This window comes from Oncorhynchus gorbuscha, linkage group LG25 (assembly GCF_021184085.1).
Source record: "Oncorhynchus gorbuscha isolate QuinsamMale2020 ecotype Even-year linkage group LG25, OgorEven_v1.0, whole genome shotgun sequence".
NCBI lineage: Eukaryota > Metazoa > Chordata > Actinopteri > Salmoniformes > Salmonidae > Oncorhynchus > Oncorhynchus gorbuscha.
The window spans coordinates 138,337-143,473 of record NC_060197.1 but is presented as its reverse complement, the minus strand read 5'-3'; positions in this window follow the sequence as shown (position 1 = coordinate 143,473).

The window sequence follows — 5,137 nt, the reverse complement described above, 5'->3', positions numbered from 1 at the left end:
CAAATGACAAAATGGCGTCTATTTGGTCTCCTCACTGTTCCCCTGCCCAGTTCTGTTTGGTGTCCTCACTGTTCCCCCAGTTCTGTTTGGTGTCCTCACTGTTCCCCCAGTTCTGTTTGGTGTCCTCACTGTTCCCCCAGTTCTGTTTGGTGTCCTCACTGTTCCCCTGCCCAGTTCTGTTTGGTGTCCTCACTGTTCCCCTGCCCAGTTCTGTTTGGTGTCCTCACTGTTCCCCCAGTTCTGTTTGGTCTCCTCACTGTTCCCCCAGTTCTGTTTGGTGTCCTCACTGTTCCCCCCAGTTCTGTTTGGTGTCCCAGTTCTTCTGTTTGGTGTCCTCACTGTTCCCCTGCCCAGTTCTGTTTGGTGTCCTCACTGTTCCCCTGCCCAGTTCTGTTTGGTGTCCTCACTGTTCCCCTGCCCAGTTCTGTTTGGTGTCCTCACTGTTCCCCCAGTTCTGTTTGGTGTCCTCACTGTTCCCCTGCCCAGTTCTGTTTGGTGTCCTCACTGTTCCCCCAGTTCTGTTTGGTGTCCTCACTGTTCCCCTGCCCAGTTCTGTTTGGTGTCCTCACTGTTCCCCTGCCCAGTTCTGTTTGGTGTCCTCACTGTTCCCCTGTTTGGTCTCCCAGTTCTTCTGTTTGGTGTCCTCACTGTTCCCCCAGTTCTGTTTGGTGTCCTCACTGTTCCCCCCCAGTTCTGTTTGGTGTCCTCACTGTTCACTGTTCCCCCAGTTCTGTTTGGTGTCCTCACTGTTCCCCCAGTTCTGTTTGGTGTCCTCACTGTTCTGTTTGGTGTCCCTGCCCAGTTCTGTTTGGTGTCCTCACTGTTCCCCTGCCCAGTTCTGTTTGGTCTCCTCACTGTTCCCCCAGTTCTGTTTGGTGTCCTCACTGTTCCCCCAGTTCTGTTTGGTGTCCTCACTGTTCCCCCAGTTCTGTTTGGTGTCCTCACTGTTCCCCCAGTTCTGTTTGGTGTCCTCACTGTTCCCCTGCCCAGTTCTGTTTGGTGTCCTCACTGTTCCCCCAGTTCTGTTTGGTGTCCTCACTGTTCCCCCAGTTCTGTTTGGTGTCCTCACTGTTCCCCCAGTTCTGTTTGGTCTCCTCACTGTTCCCCCAGTTCTGTTTGGTGTCCTCACTGTTCCCCTGCTCAGTTCTGTTTGGTGTCCTCACTGTTCCCCCAGTTCTGTTTGGTGTCCTCACTGTTCCCATGCCCAGTTCTGTTTGGTGTCCTCACTGTTCCCATGCCCAGTTCTGTTTGGTGTCCTCACTGTTCCCCCAGTTCTGTTTGGTGTCCTCACTGTTCCCCTGCCCAGTTCTGTTTGGCGTGCTCTGCTCCCCCGCTCAGCGCCGGGCGCCAGGTGATTCATGCAGGCTGTCAGGTGAGCGGGCTGCTGTCACACGGAGGATGCTCCGGCCCCTCTGCCCGCCAGGCTGCCACACGCCAGATGTCTCCTCGGTAACGGTGTGAAATAGAAGCATGATAGGAAAAACTGCAAATAAATGTGTCATACATGGGGAGCAGGGAGCATCACAGGGGAGCAGGGAGCATCACAGGGGAGCAGGGAGCATCACAGGGGAGCAGGGAGAATCACAGGGGAGCAGGGAGCATCACAGGGGAGCAGGGAGCATCACAGGGGAGCAGGGAGAATCACAGGGGAGCAGGGAGCATCACAGGGGAGCAGGGAGCATCACAGGGGAGCAGGGAGCATCACAGGGGAGCAGGGAGCATCACAGGGGAGCAGCATCACAGGAGCATCACAGCAGGGAGCATCACAGGGGAGCAGGGAGCATCACAGGGGAGCAGGGAGCATCACAGGGGAGCAGGGAGCATCACAGGGGAGCAGGGAGCATCACAGGGAGCAGGGAGCATCACAGGGGAGCAGGGAGCATCACAGGGGAGCAGGGAGCATCACAGGGGAGCAGGGAGCATCACAGGGGAGCAGGGAGCATCACAGGGGAGCAGGGAGCATCACAGGGGAGCAGGGAGCATCACAGGGGAGCAGGGAGCATCACAGGGGAGCAGGGAGAATCACAGGGGAGCAGGGAGCATCACAGGGGAGCAGGGAGCATCACAGGGGAGCAGGGAGCATCACAGGGGAGCAGGGAGCATCACAGGGGAGCAGGGAGGGGAGCATCACAGGGGAGCAGGGAGCATCACAGGGGAGCAGGGAGGGGAGCAGGGAGCATCACAGGGAGCAGGGAGCATCACAGGGGAGCAGGGAGCATCACAGGGGAGCAGGGAGAATCACAGGGGAGCAGGGAGCATCACAGGGGAGCAGGGAGCATCACAGGGGCAGGAGCAGGGAGCATCACAGGGGAGCAGGGAGCATCACAGGGGAGCAGGGAGCATCACAGGGGAGCAGGGAGCATCACAGGGGAGCAGGGAGCATCACAGGGGAGCAGGGAGCATCACAGGGGAGCAGGGAGCATCACAGGGGAGCAGGGAGCATCACAGGGGAGCAGGGAGCATCACAGGGGGGAGCAGGGAGCATCACAGGGGAGCAGGGAGCATCACAGGGGCAGGGAGCATCACAGGGGAGCAGAGCATCACAGGGGAGCAGGGAGCATCACAGGGGAGCAGGGAGCATCACAGGGGAGCAGGGAGCATCACAGGGGAGCAGGGAGCATCACAGGGGAGCAGGGAGCATCACAGGGGAGCAGGGAGCATCACAGGGGAGCAGGGAGCATCACAGGGGAGCAGGGAGCATCACAGGGGAGCAGGGAGCATCACAGGGGAGCAGGGAGCATCACAGGGGAGCAGGGAGCATCACAGGGGAGCAGGGCACCAAACAGGGGACCAGGGAGCATCACAGGGGAGCAGGGCACCAAACAGGGGAGCAGGGCACCAAACAGGGGAGCAGGGCACCAAACAGGGGAGCAGGGAGCATTACAGGGGAGCAGGGCACCAAACAGGGGAGCAGGGAGAATCACAGGGGAGCAGGGCACCAAACAGGGGAGCAGGGAGAATCACAGGGGAGCAGGGCACCAAACAGGGGAGCATCACAGGGGAGCAGGGCATCAAACAGGAGAGCAGGGAGCATCACAGGGGAGCAGGGCACCAAACAGGGGAGCATCACGGGGGAGCAGGGCAACCAAACAGACCATGAATCATCTAGTGCCATTTGGGACACAGAGGCCTGAGTGGTTAGTGTTTGGAAACACGAGTTGGCTAAGAGGTGCATTAGATGATAGGACCACTAAGGACTGAATAAGGTGATAGATACAGTAGGACCACTAAGGACTGAATAAGGTGTTAGATACAGTAGGACCACTAAGGACTGAATAAGGTGTTAGATACAGTAGGACCACTAAGGACTGAATAAGGTGTTAGATACAGTAGGACCACTAAGGACTGAATAAGGTGTTAGATACAGTAGGACCACTAAGGACTGAATAAGGTGTTAGATACAGTAGGACCACTAAGGACTGAATAAGGTGATAGATACAGTAGGACCACTAAGGACTGAATAAGGTGTTAGATACAGTAGGACCACTAAGGACTGAATAAGGTGTTAGATACAGTAGGACCACTAAGGACTGAATAAGGTGTTAGATACAGTAGGACCACTAAGGACTGAATAAGGTGTTAGATACAGTAGGACCACTAAGGACTGAATAAGGTGTTAGATACAGTAGGACCACTAAGGACTGAATAAGGTGTTAGATACAGTAGGACCACTAAGGACTGAATAAGGTGTTAGATACAGTAGGACCACTAAGGACTGAATAAGGTGTTAGATACAGTAGGACCACTAAGGACTGAATAAGGTGATAGATACAGTAGGACCACTAAGGACTGAATAAGGTGTTAGATACAGTAGGACCACTAAGGACTGAATAAGGTGTTAGATACAGTAGGACCACTAAGGACTGAATAAGGTGTTAGATACAGTAGGACCACTAAGGACTGAATAAGGTGTTAGATACAGTAGGACCACTAAGGACTGAATAAGGTGTTAGATACAGTAGGACCACTAAGGACTGAATAAGGTGATAGATACAGTAGGACCACTAAGGACTGAATAAGGTGTTAGATACAGTAGGACCACTAAGGACTGAATAAGGTGATAGATACAGTAGGACCACTAAGGACTGAATAAGGTGTTAGATACAGTAGGACCACTAAGGACTGAATAAGGTGATAGATACAGTAGGACCACTAAGGACTGAATAAGGTGTTAGATACAGTAGGACCACTAAGGACTGAATAAGGTGTTAGATACAGTAGGACCACTAAGGACTGAATAAGGTGTTAGATACAGTAGGACCACTAAGGACTGAATAAGGTGATAGATACAGTAGGACCACTAAGGACTGAATAAGGTGATAGATACAGTAGGACCACTAAGGACTGAATAAGGTGATAGATACAGTAGGACCACTAAGGACTGAATAAGGTGTTAGATACAGTAGGACCACTAAGGACTGAATGGCTGTTCAGCTCCAACAGTTTCGTTTCTTTCTTTGTTTTTCTTCTCCCCAATTTCGTGTTTACGATCTTGTCACATCGCTGCAACTCCCCAACGGGCTCGGGAGAGGAGAAGGTCGAGTCATGCGTGTTCTGAAACTGAACCCGCCCGCTTAACCCGGGAACTCAGCTGCACCAACGGGTCGGAGGAAAGACTGTTCAACTGATGACCGAAGTCAGCCTGCAGGCGCCCGGCCTGCCACAAGGAGTCGCTAGAGCGTGATGAGCCAAGTAAAGGGCCCCCCAGGCCAAACCCTCCAAAGTCTCTCTGGATAAGAGAGTCAGCTAAATGACTCACTACTGTAAGTCTCTCTGGATAAGAGAGTCAGCTAAATGACTCACTACTGTAAGTCTCTCTGGATAAGAGAGTCAGCTAAATGACTCACTACTGTAAGTCTCTCTGGATATGAGAATCAGCTAAATGACTCACTACTGTAAGTCTCTCTGGATAAGAGAGTCAGCTAAATGACTCACTACTGTAAGTCTCTCTGGATAAGAGAGTCAGCTAAATGACTCACTACTGTAAGTCTCTCTGGATAAGAGAGTCAGCTAAATGACTCACTACTGTAAGTCTCTCTGGATAAGAGAGTCAGCTAAATGACTCACTACTGTAAGTCTCTCTGGATAAGAGAGTCAGCTAAATGACTCACTACTGTAAGTCTCTCTGGATAAGAGA